Raw genomic sequence first — 16720 nt, 5'->3', positions numbered from 1 at the left:
TGTTAGCAGCTCCTTGCACCCCCGCCCCAGAATAACACGTGACATCACAGGCCATATCCTTACCCCTACTGCTCCACTCCAGGGGACATCAAGGAAAACCACAGCTTCACTGACCTGTAAGAACCACAGTTGGTTTATGAGTAACCAAAATGGACTACATTTGTGCACTGAAAGCAACAGAAATGTTTGCTGCCTTTCCAATTTTAAAGTTTTGTTCTGTTGATTTATGTTAAAACTTTGTATTGCATTGCTTCTTTTTTGCACATTGTATTTCTGCATTGTTGTTCACACTCACTAAATTTCTATTTTCTAAAAATGAAATTATCTTTATTAGTTCACAACACACATTGCAGAATGCACAGTGCAACTCACAGCACCCAGTACTTGTAAATGTGTAAAGCATCATAGAACCCTTAGGTTCAAGAAAACACACACTATATGTGTAACCCACACACCTTCTGGGTGTGGTGTTCTGTCCCATCGAGTGGCACCAAGACGACTTAGAGCCAACTGGCTCCACTTGTAATGCCGACAGACCGCGGTCATTGGCGGGTGGAATTGAACCTGGGACCTCTGGAGCGCAGTGCATAAGCCTCTACCGCATAAGCTAAAAGCCAACTCCTTTTTAACTAAGGCTGTAGAGCAGACTTATTTAGCTCTCTCTCAGCGGTCTTGGTGTCACTAGATGGGACAGAACACCACACCCCGAAGGTGTGTGGGTTACATATGTAGAATACAAAGAAAGCACGGCATAATTCATAGCATCGGTAAAACACAGTTTAATATTTATAAATTGCAAGCACTGTTCAATTCCAAGCAGCGCCCAAAGCTCCACAACCAGAGAACAGTTCAGCACAGCACAATACTGCTCTTCCAAAATCCTTCTCAACCACATAGCTCCAAATGGGACTCTTGTACTGGCCCTTGTATCTGGCTGTTCAAAGTCAGCACACAGCTGCTCCACCTCACCTTCTCACTGAAATCCAATCTTGTGAATAAACACTGCCAGTGCCCTTTTTATCTACCAAAAGAATATTCAACTGTCATCCTGCACTTGTAGTTGAATCTTTCCTTGGTGCTGTCAAGGTGGCTAGTGTACAGCTTCATGAGCCAGGGGATCAAGAGGTAGTCTGTGTTGCCCAGAATCCCTATGGGCATTTCCATATTGCCTATGGTAATCCACTGCTAGTGAAAGAATGTCCCTGCTAGAAGTTTTCTGAACAGTCCTGTGTTCTTAAAGATGCACGAGTCATGCACCTTCCCTGACCAGCCAAATTGATGTTGGTGAAGCATCCCAGTGATCCACCAACACTTGTATAACCATAGAAAAGTAGCCCTTTCTACTGATGTATTCTCTGGCAAGGTGGACTGGTGCCAAAATAGGGATATACGTGCTGTCTGTTGCTCCACCACTGTTCGGGAACCCCATTGCTGCAAAGCCATCCACTACGTCCTGCACGTTGCCAACAGTCATTGTCCTGCATCGCAGAAGACTATTAATGGCACTGTATATCTGGATAATTATGGCCCCCCACTGGCCCGATTTTCCAGCTCCAGAATGGTTTACCGCTGACCAGTAGCAATCCAGTATTACAAGCCTCCAGAGCAGGATTGCCACTCACTTCTCTACTGTCGATGCAGATCTCATTTTGGTGTCTCTGCTCTAGATGGGTGGGACAAGCTTTGCACACAGATCCAGGAATGTGGCCTTTCACATCCACAAATTCTGAAGACACTGTTCATTGTCCCAATACTGCATTATTATGCCCTCCCACCAGTCAGGGCTCATTTCTCGGGCCCAGAGCTCCACCATCTGCAACAGCTCCATCAATACCACCAATACTTTGAATTGTTTTTCACGTCATCCTCTAGCAAACTGTCCTCAAAAGAACTGTCATGTCCCCCAGTGTTGCAGTATGTCCTTCAGGTCTGCAAATACAGAATGATCATGCCTCCTGTATTTGCAACATTGCATCTGCAACTTTCACAAGAACCCTGCAGAGTTCTGTAGGCTCCATGCTTCACTCAGAAATAGCGGATATCGAAAAATGCCATGCGGATTTGTGGGATTAAAAAAAAGGTGCAAAAATTATGGGATATGGATGGCATTATGGGATGGAGAAAATTGCATGTTGGGAACTTGACCCCTAGTGACCTAATCACCCCTGGGTGACTTATTTCTATCCCATAACACATTGCAAAAATTTCCCAACTGGCATTGTGCCAGCGTGGTGCATGGCACACCTATCTATGTTGCACTGCACTTTGCATTTACATAAGCACACTTGGTGAGTATATGTAGTGTCAATGCAAGCAGCCAAATATGCACCTGCACAAACAATATACTAACTTTGGTGGCTGCATGCTGATTGTGTCAACCAATATTTGTAGTGTAGACATGTCCTAAGTGACATTCTAGAAGGACACACAGAGCTTAGAATTGAACACAGGTCTCCTGAGCTCCAGTCCACTGCCTTAACCACAACCTCATTGTTCCTCTTTACATACAAAAATAGAAGTTGTTCACCACAGTATTTTTGAGCAAGAGAATAAGAAATGTTGGAAATCCCATGGGAAAGCAACTCTTTTTCCGAATTTTAATTTAAAATATCAAAATGACACAGTTTAGGTGCAGATTAGAGGCATTGTTATAAAAATGCAAAACATCTAGAAATTTGAGGGTTTTCAAATTTCATTACGAACTTGACAAATTATTCCCATTTGTGCAGGGAAATTTTAAAGGCAAGTTTAGGAGTATACTATTATTAGGAATATCTTTTTTCTATGTGGAGTGACACAGGAAGAATACAATGTAATTTTAAGAAAGCCGCTGCAGATATAAAACATCATGGTCTCTGAAAAAAAACATCTGATTCAGTGTACAATCCATCACATACTTCTTGTAGGGCCATACTATCACTTCAGGGTGAATCACACTGAAACCTGATTTACTGAAAGCTATTGTGAAAGCACCTGTACCAGATGATAATTTAAACTACCCTAATTCTCAAGTTTATGGGAGCACTTTGCCACCAAGTTAGCAGCCCTACAAACATTTAATATACAAAAGGGATGATGTTTTCCAAAAAAGTTTCCAGCTTGTCAAGCAAGCTATCCTACTAAATCCATTCCTAAGTGAATTCGATATTCCCTACAGATATATTTGAATATAGAGTTGTTGTTGAAATTAAGGCGATAGATAATAACAGCAGTAACAAAGAAACTACAGGTGTATTTCTCTCATAAACTTTAAATGATACAGAAATAAGATATTCAGTACTCAGAAAGCAAAATTAAGTATGCTACTGGGCACTGCAATATTTCTGTACCTACAGCATTTGTACAGCCAACTACTAATTACTATGTATTAACTACATTTTCACTACCAAAGGCTCAACAGAAGCACATTTATTCTTAAGGTGAAAGCACTACAGAGAAAACATATTAAAAACAATAAAAGAACCTACACACATGTTAATAAGCTGACCAGAGATCACCTCAACTCCAACATGGGCTCTGGTTAGTGATTAGTTCATCAAACCCCACACAGGGATTTTCCTGTGGTCACAAGTTTATCACAGCTTCAGTTCAGAGCCAGCTCTCAGTCTTGTGGTACCTCAGTAGACCAAAGCCCTGTCAACCATTCCCTAAGAATTGGGGACCCCTTCCACTGGAGGTCGTGTCCATTTGTTGGATCAGTAAGAAGGCCCTGAGCGAATTTTAACTCTGGCTATTTAACCACAAATCCTTTCTTTGTCTGTTTGTCCCTGGAAAATCTAGTTTGAACTAGTATATATGAACCTCTTTTCAGGGGGTGATAGCTGTCTGGGGGTGTTACAATGTAAGTGAATTTACATAACCACTGTTCTTAGTTCCTGGATGGTTCTGGCCTCCCTACCCCCAGGAAATTAAATAGAACCCCTCAATAATACATAAACATTTTCATTTTTAATACCATGAACTCCTAAAATACATAAAATTAGGGCTTGTTTTTACTACAGGCTAAATTGATGCAGCAATCAATTTAGCAGGAGCGTCAATTTAGCAACTCTGGTTAAGACATGCTAAATTGACGGGAGAGCGCTCTCCCATCCACTTCTGTAATTCACCTCAATGAGAGGTGGAAGCTATGTTGATGGAGGTATGGCATATGGATGGTCCCATAGTGCAGTGTAGACACCGCAGTAAGTCGGTGTAGGTTACAGCAGCATGACTTACATTGACTGTAGTGAAGACAAGCCCTTATTCTGTAAGACTTAATTTAATTCAATAAGGTTGTCCAGGATGTTTCAGGAAACTTCCATAACTGTCCCACTTAATAGTTTTGAAAATCAAGCTATTTATATTTAAGTGTTTAAATACATTGATTTATGGGTCTAACTTAAAGCAACTACGTTGCTAGAGTTTTACAACAGCTTAGTACCCAGAGTTTTCACAACCTGCATAAATGTTAGCAGTTTTGAAAATCTGCCCATTTCATTTACGGGCTGGAGTAACAGAGGAGTAATTTTGTAAATCTGGCCCCAATTGTGGGGAGCTGAGCTCTTTTAAAGTCTGGTCCCTATCCTTTCGGTGTCAGTTTTCATACCTATAAAATGGTGCTAACATTACTTACTTACCTACCTCATCCAAATATTGGGAGGTTTAACTGGTTAATATCTATAAAGCACTTTGGCCTCAATTCAGGAATGCATCCCTATTTGGGAAAGCACTTAAGCATGGACTCAAATGCTCTACAAAATGAGAGTCTTTGAAGGTTTATGTTTGAAAGATTCATCACAAGATAAACTCTGAGGTTTCCATATATTTTAGGATAACAGATAGCATCTGAATAGTTACACCTGTGGCTAGATCCACAAAGAGGATTTAGGCTAAGCATTGCAATGCCTAATTTTAGGTGGCCTGCCACAAAATAGAACCTACAACTCTAAATTAGGACTTAGGCACCATATACAATCCATGGGCACAGTTAGGCCCCTAAGAATGAGGTTAACAAAACCCAACATGCTGAACAGGAGCCACTACAACTAGCCAATAGGAAATGCCAAGGAAAGGCGTGTGTAGCCTAAGCCGCACCCTTCAAAGGGATTCAGGCACCTAGCTCCAGGTCAGAGGGTGGCACCTATCCCAGTTTGGGATTCTCAGCAATTCTCAGCAATGAATTCACTCCTAGAGTTAGACACCTAAGGCAGGTCTGCCCTTCTTGCAAAAACTAAAAAGGAAGACATGTGAGTGATGGTGCATTTTTACCCAAAGCACTCATCCAGAATGTGGGTGATCAGAGTTTGAGTTGGAGCAGGGACTTGAAGCTAGCTCTCCTTTCTCCTAGATTAGTGCCTTAACCACTGGGCTATCCTGAGGCAAAGCTCTCACAAGCCCCTTCTGTTGAAGGCCTCTTTGCATATTAAATATTCATTGGACCAGAGAGCAAGTGAGATTGACTCTACAGTTCACTGGTTAGGACACTCCCCTGAAGTGTCAGGTTCCAGTCCCTCCTCCTATGAATTTTTAAGTATGTTATGCAAAGTGGAACAATTTCAGGATTGACAGAAATCTGCCCCTAACTATCCTAGAGAACATCTTGGTTCAAATTTCTGCTTCTCTCAGCCTCAGTGAGGATTTGAATCCAGGTCTCCCAAAAGTGCTCTAAGCACTAGGCTATTGAGTAAAAGAAGGAGGGAACTGATCTGGTACACATGTCCTAAGAGAGCCTGGCAGCATGTCTACCAGATTGTGTCCCATTGGCAAGATAGGCAGGGAATTCTTAGTTTGAGGATCCCAGAGGAGCTTCAGCATGAACTGAGTGCTGGGTATTAGGCTGTGCACATGCCCACTGGCAGATGTGTAGGTGTCTAGAGCATTTTAATCAGTCAAAACTTAGGCGCCTATGGGGTTAGGTGGCAGCTGAACGGGTGTTTTGAGGATCAACATTTTTGAGTGAGGTACCTGAACTGGAAGTTAGAGGCCTTAATCACTTTGTAGATATAGCAGTTATACTTAAGCCAGCTTTTCAGATACATTTTTCAACACAGAGTTCAGTTCTTTTCTACTACATGCCTGAACTAATATCAATAGGTAACCCTATTAACCAATGGAGTGTTGTTACTCTGAAAGTGAAGGTATATCTCTCACATTCCCAAGGCCCAAAAATGGGATACAATTTGTATCAGAAACATAAGCTAAACAAGAAAAATAGTAGAACTGGACACCTAAAATGGCATATTGTTCATTTCTTTAGATGAAATGGTATATTTAAGGGACTTATTTTCCCACCAAATGTGTGCACTATATATTATTGTGTTGGCACAATAAAAGGTATCATACTATAGATCTTGTCTACTTTTTCTTCAAGACTGAAACAGTTACATGCACTATATGTTCAGCAGAAAAATAACTGGTATTACTTTAAGATGGTTATTGTCATAAATATAAAGGGAAGGGAACCACCTTTCTGTATACAGTGCTATAAAATCCCTCCTGGCCAGAGGCAACATCCTGTTACCTGCAAAGGGTTAAGAAGCTCAGCTAACCTGGCTGTGACCTGACCCAAAGGATCAATAAGGAGACAAGATACTTTCAAATCTTGGGGTGGGGGCTTCTGTTTGTGTGCTTTGTTTACAAGTTTGTTCTCTCTTGGGACTGAGAGAGGCCAGACAGAAATCCATCTTCTCCAACCCATCCTGATCCAAGTCTCCAATATTGCAACCAGTATAGGTAAGCCAGGCAAGGCGGATTAGTTTATCTTTTGTTTTATGTGAATCTTCCCTGTGTTAAGAGGGAGGTTTATTCATGTTTTCTGTAACTTTAAGGTTTTGCCCAGAGGGGGATCCTCTGTGTTTGAATCTGAATACCCTGTACAGTATTTTCCATCCTGATTTTACAGAGGTGATTCTTTTATCTTTCCTTTAATTAAAATTCTTCTTTTAAGAACCTGATTGATTTTTCATTGTTCTTAAGATCCAAGGGTTTGGGTCTGTGTTCACCTGTACAAATTGGTGAGGACTATTATCAAGACTTCCCCAGGAAAGGGGGTGTAAGGTTTGGGGGGATATTTTGGGGGAAGACGTCTCCAAGTGGTCTCTTTCCCTGTTCTTTGTTTAAAACGCTTGGTGGTGGCAGCATACTGCTCAAGGACAAAGCAAAGTTTGTACCTTGGGGAAGTTTTTAACCTAAGCTGGTAAGAATAAGCTTAGGGGGTCTTTCATGCAGGTCCCCAAATCTGTACCCTAGAGTTCAGAGTGGGGAAGGAACCCTGACAGTTATGTTTTGGGCTGAATTAATATGTCTCAAGATATCTTATTCCAAACTAAATGCATCACCACTTGAACTTTTGTACAAGGACAGGTATTGTAAGAGTAATCAATGTAAAAAACAAACAAACTGTATTTAGTTCAGATGGTAAGTTTATTCAATTGTATATATTGCAGTTAGGTACTGTTAACACTCCTGCTATCTTTCAGTACTTCATAATTATTGGTATTCAATTTACTGTCAATATACAGTGTACTTCAATATCTTTTTAGCTTCACCTATATTTAGACAGCATTTAACAGAGCCGAAGCTATGTTGCAGACATTGACAAATGTTTACATAACAACTGAGATAACTAATTTCTGTAAAATGGTGGTTATCTTTTCTGAGAAATATAAGTCAGAGTCTTGCCTTACACTGACAGCTAATACTGAATTCTCCATGTTAGAGTCTTAAATTATGATCACCCACTCCCATGATTCTTAAGCTGCAATAGAAGATTTATCTCCTACTTCTCAACCTTTCATGATCTTTTTTACAACATTTAAGTACTTTTGTATAAGAGCGGCAACTACCAAAAAGCACTTGAAAGACTCAAATACCTTGTAACTACTGACCCACTCTTGTCTTCTCTAGATCATAGCAGGCCATTTGCAATATATTCCCATGCCTCATACACAGGTCTCTAAAGCAAGTCCTCATGCAGAAAACTGTAAAAGCTACTGACAAAGTAATAGCTTTCTGCCAGCAGTACACTACATAAATGTGAGCACTTTCCCTAAACCACTAAAAACATCACTCACTAGAGTTTCAGTTTTCCAAAATTGCCTTCCCTATACTCAGAGGGCTGCCGCTCTTAAGACTTCAGATAATTTCACAAATTGCTTATGATTTATTACATAAGTTAGCCTGATGGAGCATTAGATTCAAAGTATTAGATCCTTAAACTCTTACACAAGGAAAACAAAATTTGATGCTTAAGATACTGACTGAGAATTCAGTTGAAAAGACTGAAACTGCAATATCTGCTTTATGGCATTATACAATTCCTTTCTTTTAACATCCATGAAAGCTACATTTAGCAACTATGAAGAGCTCTGGACTAACTACCTTAGAGACTAAAGTAATTTTCCTACCTACAGAACATGTTCAGCACCGTACAGCACCAGTGCAAGATTCCACTCACATACATTGCTCCACGAATGTGACTCAAAACTGGACGATCATTTCTTGGGATGAGAGTGAGACATTTTCCAAGTCCATTCAGATCATTGGTCTCTCAGCTGAAACTTCCAGCCAGGGTATGAATTAGTGCCAATTGTGATATGAGAGACAGAGAGAGAGTCTGTGTGTGTCTGTGTTGTGAACAGCTTTCTCTTTAGGTACAGGATTGACAAACAAATAAAATTTTACAACCACCACCAAACAGTCTTCAGAGGAATAGACCTGGAGGAATTTAAGTGATAACCCAGAAGTGTATCCTTTCCTTGTCCCATCCCCATTCCACAATTGTGGAATATCACCAAGATCAGTACTTTAGAAGCATTAATGAATTTATCACAGCACCCCTATAAGGGAGTATTGCACGCTTGGAGTGGAGTATTGCACATCTGGAGTGGAGTATTGCACGTCTGGAGTGGTTCACGACCATGATTACCAACCTCAGGACAGACCCTAAACTGGTGATATGTTCTATAATTATATTTCACCAACCCTGTAACAAATGTGAACTCCGGGGTCACTGTAGCAGTCTTACCATGGAGTCAAAGACAGTCCCCTGGGGCACTCCAGTCTATCTTGCCACCCAGGCAAGCTGGACTTAGTGACAAATGGTCACTTACACTAAAAATCACAAAATATTCAGGTTGATCCCAGTCCCAAGAGACCAGTCACTTACCCAAGGTCGATTGTACCTTAGATCTCACACCAAAGACAACACTGGTAGGTACAATCCTATAGTAAACTAAAGATTTATTAACTAGGAAAATGAAATGAGAGAGTTATTTACAGGTTAAAGCAGGCAACACACAAGCACAAATGAGTCACAGTCTATGGTTGCAAAAGGTGACAGAGATGTAATAATCTGTCCACTGCATGTCTTTTAAGGTTAAACCAGGTTGACCCTGGGGACTCTCTGCTTTTTTGTTTCTTAGCTCGAGGGGTCCAAACAGCAAAGAGAGATTCAGCTTCTCCTGGTCATGGATTTTTATCCCCTCCACTCCAGAGTCCAAACTGATGGAATGAGTTAACGTGTAGGTCTCTCCTTCATGGCAGGAGTTAGAAATGCAGTCAACAGGGCCATTCTCCTTTGATGCTACACAACACCCCATTTGCTTTCAATGGACCATCTTGTATGCAGGACTAGCCCTTTACCTTAATACCTTCTGTCTGGTGAGTTATACAATTACATACATTTACAATGCAAATACTCAGTATTACTTTGGCAATAGAAACCTTGCAATACCTCTCTGGTTGACCAGGGAAGGGAGGTAACTCCCTCCTGCATGAACAGGTTGTCACCAAGTAATATTTCTCCCTGTTGATGCATTTTAACCTTAAGACTATAAAGGCATAAACTTCAATATAGTTATATTATTCCTTACACATTACCCATACACACATCACACCATGATTATGAAAATCGATCATTTGCGAGCTTACATGTTACCTTTTATGGACCAATACCCTGTAAGCAATGAATTTGGCGTAGTGAGTTTGTCAGATCTGGGACGAGAGTTGTTTGCAAAAAACAGGGCATCCTTTGCTAAAGGGCCTCTGTGTCACAAGTGTTAAACCATATCTAGACTAGGTGAAAAAGCATATTTTAAAATGTTCTAGCTAGTACATTTTTAAGCATGACCCATTTTCCTAGTTTAGATGGGACCTTACTTGTGTCGTGGGTCTCAGTTACTTATAAGCATTCAGAGAATGTGAACATTATAGAAAACTAAATAATTTTTTACTCTGATCAACGGTTGTGGGGGGAGAATGGTGTGTGTATAATGCAGCAAGTTCTGCGTTATGTGGTAAGAGTACTGCCCTACTTGGTAAGTGCTAAGAGATCTACTGATGAAAAGTTGTATACAAGAGCTATTATTATTCTTATTGTTAGGATACCGCCAAAAGCTTTGCTGGGCATTGTTGGTTCTGAAAATTATAGCTTGTGATTGTCAGGAACTGGTAGGATGTACACTGAAGGCTTGATCTGGAGCCCACTGAAGTCAATACAGTCATTCCATTGATATCTGTAGGCTTTTGATAATTTCTTAGAACCTAATCCAAAGCCCATTTGTAATCAGTGGAAAGGGTCCTACTGCATCATAGAATATCAGGGTTGGAAGGGACCTCTGGAGGTCATCTAGTCCAACCCCCTGCTCAAAGCAGGACCAATTCCCAATTTTTTCCTCACATCCCTAAATGGCCCCCTCAAGGATTGAACTCACAGCCCTGGGTTTAGCAGGCCAATGCTCAAACCACTGAGCTATCCTTCCCCCCTAAACTATTGACTTCAATTGGTTTTGGAATGAGCTGAGCTAGAGTTTTTCCAGTTCATCTTGCAGGACCACAGCTGCAAAAGTCTTTGTGTTTTAAGTTAGGGGAAAGGTTAATTATAGGGGACTAGGACTAATATGGCTCCATTTTATAGTGCTTCTAGCCATCATTTGATATCTGACTTATAGCATCTGTCTTTATAAATCTTAATTAAATGCCTCTTCAGATTCGAAATTTAAACAGTCACTTATCATATGTCAGCAGTAGTGTCTATGTCCACTAAAACCACATGAAAATGCAGCATCTTCTGCCAATGCAGCTCATGCTGTGCTCATCTCTACAAGCATCATTAATGTTGAAAAGGTAGATATATGCTAGCCGCAGCATAGTGTTTTTTGACAGGTGATATTACAGCCAAGAGGACTGAATTTTTTTCCCCCATCTCACCTCTGTGTATAGTTTAGAATATTCTGTGTTGCTGATTGGTAGGTTCTATATTCATCATGCTTTGAATAGTGAATACACTGTATAGACTGTGATAAGAGAATCTCTGGCTGAGACTATAGAAACTTGTTAATACCAGGTAGGGCCTATAACTGTCACATTGTACCAGTATGAAAGGCAAGTAAAATATAAAGTGTAAAATGCACTCACTGTTAAAAAGAAAACTCTCCATAAACTAGGTGTCTCTGCTGTTCCTATAATGAAGATGAAGCTGTCTGTTACAAATTAAAGCTAGAGGTACTCAGAAATGAATTTGAAATGGTTAGGATTTGAAATAAGGATCTAAAAAAGACTACTAGCAGGATGTTTGGGCATAAAAAGTGGTATATTTGGCAAAGTGAACTGTCGGAATGGTGCTATTTTTCTAATGTATCACTGAAGTGACACAAATAAAAACATACAAAGGTTTTTTTTAATTGAAAAAGAAATCAAATCTAACACTTTGATATACATTCTTAACATGTTGCAGCACTAGCCCATTTGATAAATGTAAAGGCTGCAAAGCTACTGTCACCAAGTTAATATTAAGGTTAAAGAGCCTACCCATTTTAGTGCTGTGATACATGGCCTCGTCCTTTAAGACAGTGAATGATAGAGCTAGAAAGGACTGTAATACCAGCAGAGCTCAGTGTTAGTTACAATGATTAGGAATGAGATTTAAAGTTTAAGTCCCTTTTTCGTCTATTCAAGGAGCTGTTTTAACTCAAGCCTATAGGTCAACCAATGGCTCAAACAACTTTCTGGTATATTATCAAGATTATTTTCCCAAAAAACATTCAGGGATACTGAATTACTCATTTTTAGGTGGGGAATTACTCAAAACTACAGTTGTCTGCATTTCATGTCACTTAGTCATTTGTTCAGATTGGGGATGATAAGCAGCTGCAGGTGCTTCTAAAGGTGGTTTAGTTCCGCAGCTTTGCAATTTTCTGAGTCAAATGAAGAAAATTTCTAACAATATTTTCACTTATTTATGGACCTTTATTCCAGGATCTCAAAATCCTTTACAAAAATTAATATATTTGTCCTCGCAACATTCCCTCATGGTGGGAAAGTATTATTCCCACTTTACAGATTGGGAAACTGGGGCAGGAATAAAATGTAGGGTTTTTTATTTTCATTTTTGTACTTTAATCCCTAGATCACACTTACTCTTGCTCCTGCAACATCTGGAAATTTACATCTGAACAAATTCACATACATGATGAAGATGCACTAAACATGTAAAGTTAGCAGAAACATCAGCTAACACTTGAAATTTTAGGGATTGGGCTATACTAAAAATATTACAAACAAAAGGGTCTCGTTCATCAAGTTCATAAATTTGTTCTGTAGAACTATTAAATAGAGGTGGACTGGCAATTAAAATATTGATTCCATTTTATGTCTGTGGATAGTCCTTAAATACTCTTCTCCCATGTTGGTTTGCCTTTGTAATAGGGAGCCTAATATTATTATGTATCAACAATTACAGAAAGTATTGCTTCTAGCCAGGGCTGTCCCTAGGGGATGCGGGGCCCAGGACAAATTAGCCTGTATGGACCCTTCATGAGGCAGGGGGCGCGCTGGGTCTCCGCCGGGGGTGCTGGTGGGGGGGATGGGGCCCCAGCTGTTTCGCAGGGCGTCGGACGAGGAGGCTTACCTGGAGCAAGGCGCACCCATTGGTGGTTGCAGGTGCCTGTCTGCTGAGTGCCGGTGCTGGCTCCTGCCCAGCCTGGGCTGGGTCCCCCATACTCCCCAGCCTCTGCCTTCAAATAATGGTGGGGCCGGGGTGAGCGCACGGGGCGGGGGAGCTGCATTTGCAGCACCCCTCTGATAGTGCTGCCTCAGGCCTGGCAGGGGCCCAAGAGCTCAAGGAGGATGTGTAGTTTGTTCACAGGTGCCATTGGGGACCCCGGCTGCACACACAGCAGCCAGAAACCCCTGACCCAGGCCTGCCGAGCCCACTCACCCCCGCAGCTACGCCAAATGGTATGAGCCGCTGGGAGGAGGCGGGGCCAGACACACCACACTGCCTCCTGCTCATTGGCTGCCTCTGCCTGCTCTGCTCAAGGCAGACAGCAGCTGTCCTCACCCCATCTAACACGGTGATGTCGAAGCGCGGGGCCCCCCAAAACGCAGGGCCTGGAGCAGTCACCCCGATTAGCCCTACCCGAGGGACGGCTCTGCCTCTAGCAGATGGTACTTCTGGGAATGAGGTTATAGTGTTAACCAGACATTCAAGTCTGTTGTTGGTAGAGAAAAGATGGTCTTATGGTCAAGGCACTGGACTGGGACTTGGAAGATCTGGGTTATATTTCTGGTTCTGACACAGACTTCCTGTGTGACCTTGTAGAAGCCATTTATTCTTTCTGTAACTCAGTCCTTTATCTGTAAAATGAGGATAATAAACTTGTGACACTGGCAGACCAGGTGCCAGCTCATGCCAAGGCCACAGGCCACACTGAACACTTACAAATGCTGAAAACCAAACTTGCTTATCTGTATGTTAGTATTATCAAAATTGATATTAGATGTTACATTGATAAGAATGTGTTTAGTGTTTAGACTTCATAAAATGCTTGTAGGATGCTGCATATATTGATCTCACTTTTAGCCCAAGGTGTAAAGCAGTTTTTCAACCATTTTTCATTTGCAGACCCCTAAAATACTTCAGATGGAGGTGTGGACCCCTTTAATTTTAGACACGTTCTGTGCACCCCCCCAGGGGTACACAGACCACAGGTTTAAAACTACTGCTACCAGAGAAAGGAAATAAGCTATACCAGTAAAATGCATTTTATACAAGTATCAGTGCATTGTACAAGTAGAAATGTAAAAAGTCACAACATATCTGAAATAGGTACACTTATACAAAAGCTGAGTGTAGGCCATACCGTAGTATCTCTGGCACAAGACACACATCAAGGTTGGAGTTTCCAAAACACACACAGTTGGTCTAAGTCTGCTCTCATTGAAGTCAATGGCATTTTCCCATAGACTTCAATGGGAAGCAGAGTTAGATCACTATGGAGTACTCAGGAAAATCTCACCCTGAGTCATGTCATGTTGTTTGTAATAATATAGACTAGGTAACATATTCACGAGAGACCATGTTGTTGATAAGTTGGGTTAAGCATCGTTGCCCGCCAACATTGTGTAATGAGCTGTGTCATATTCACTCCTTTTTGCCTGAGTTTGCAGAAATGAGAAGCAGAAGTGTCCTGGTTTTGCTGTCATTGTCACTGTCTTTCATGTGACTGCCAGGGCACAAAATGCCTGCGGGCTCAACTTTCTTGTTACATACTTTTTGACACTGCATTTTAACTTAACACTGTCAAGAATGTTGTTTTAATTCTGGAGTGCCCAAAACTTTTCAGCATTGAGAGCTGCATTAGCAACTTGCTAGAAGACCGAGGACTGCCCTTAATTTGCATGTACATTTAGATCATTTTAAAAATAAAATATAATGAACACAACAATAACATTTGCTTCTCCTCAAATTTTCTTTGGTAGATGAATAGAAAAGGAATATTTTCCTTTATCTAATTTGTCCTTTTCAGTTTTATTACATACAACATTTTCTCTTCTCCTGACCTCTGTTTTTTCAATAATTATTTATATCAGGGATTCCCAAACTTGGTTCACGGCTTGTTCACGGTAAGCCCCTGGCGGGCCGTGTGACGCTTTGTTTACCTGAGCATCCGCAGGTACGGCCACTTGCAGCTCCCAGCGGCCGCCATTCGTGGTTCCCAGCCAATGGGAGCTGAAGGAAACCCTGATTTATATCAATAAAGCTCTGAAATAGGGTTCATTTGTTAGCTGCTCTTGTCAGGAAAAGATCAAGAGCACACACATTGTTATTGTGCATGTCCTACAAAAACAGTGAAAATTAATTCTCTTCTCAATACTTTTACTAATGAAAGTGGTGGACTTAAATAGGTATTTGAATTTAACAGTAAGTCAAACAATGGGGCCTTGATCTTGGTTGGTTCTTAGTCACTTCTGTAAACAGGATTAATAAATAAAATAAATAATAAATTACTTCAAAATGCCCTATCTGTGGCTTTCTCTAGCACTTACACTTACACAGCTTGTGTTATTGGAAGCCATAGTACAATCTCTATCCTTTTTTTTTTCCTTTTTTAAGAATTCTATTATTGCGTGGGTAATTTTGTTTCTGTGTGTTGGATGACTTGGCCCTTAAGTATCAACAAATGCAATCAAGAGTAAAATGGCATATTGTGACATTGAAACAGACAACAGTAACCTAACCCCCAAATCCACCTTTTGAATATGGGTATATTTCATTGTGGCATACATGCCTAACTCTAAGCACCTAAGTTTGAAAATTTTGGGTAAAAGCTCTTCTGAAGTTGAAGAAACAATGTTGCAGGATGCCAAGTGCTTTGAAAAGCTGACATTAAATTTCATGCCACTGGCATCAAAAATACTCACTTTGCAGCAAAATGGCTGAAATGATTCAGATTCAGAAATGACAAGATGGGTCAGGCAATATCCTTTATTGGACCAACTTCAGTTGGTGAGAGAAAGACGTGCTTTCGAGCTTACACCGATCTCTTCTTCAGGTCTGGGAAGAAGAGCTCTGTGTAAGCGCAAAAGCTTGTCTCTCTCACCAACAGAAATTGGTCCAGTAAAAGATATTACCTCACCCACCTTGCCTCTCTCATATCCTGGGACAGACGTGGCTCCAGCAACACTGCATAAATTCAGAAATGCCAATTCTAATGTTAAAAAGTCCCTTTGGACTCAATTCTCCACTGCATTCAAGATTGTTTAGTGTGGGCATCGGCGAGTTAATTATGGCTGTCCAATTCCATGCTGGCCCAGCATGAATTACAGCAGCTTCTAATGCTAACGGCGGATCAGCACAGCATAACACTGTCACCTTCCTGTACCAATCCTGACAGACCCTACTCCCCATTTAGCCTCTGCTGGAGTGAGGCATGGCTGATGCAGGAGCCTGATTCACTGTCTTTATAAAAACTGGAAAATCTTTGCTGGTCTCTCATAGCACTAATCCAACCTCCTTTACACCATTTAAGCCATGCCAAGGGACTGCAGCACAACAAATCTTGTCCTTTATTTGCAAATGTATTTCATGATCTACAACCTGAGAAGCATTTATCACCTTGTGAACTTGCAGCTTGCTGTGGTGCGCAAAACCGGTATGATTTCTTCTAAGAACAGGCACCCCTGTATCCAGATTATTAGGTTTTCTATTGCTACATAATTTTTGTTGGATATTATACTGCCTGTTAATTTTCAAAGCACACTTACGCTGAAAAGTTAGTAATAATAACCACAAATTCATGAACTGTGAAATTGGTGCACTGAAATAAATTGCATTAATTTGGCACTAGAGCTGAATGCTGTCAAGTAAATACTTGTAACATGATAATAAAAACACAGCAAAAACATAATGACTCACACTGTGAACGGATCTTTTAAACAGAAACACTCAGTTGTGTCA

The sequence above is a fragment of the Lepidochelys kempii genome, chromosome 1, assembly GCF_965140285.1.
Source record: "Lepidochelys kempii isolate rLepKem1 chromosome 1, rLepKem1.hap1, whole genome shotgun sequence".
In the NCBI taxonomy this organism is placed as follows: domain Eukaryota; kingdom Metazoa; phylum Chordata; order Testudines; family Cheloniidae; genus Lepidochelys; species Lepidochelys kempii.
Note: the sequence above shows the minus strand (reverse complement) of the source record.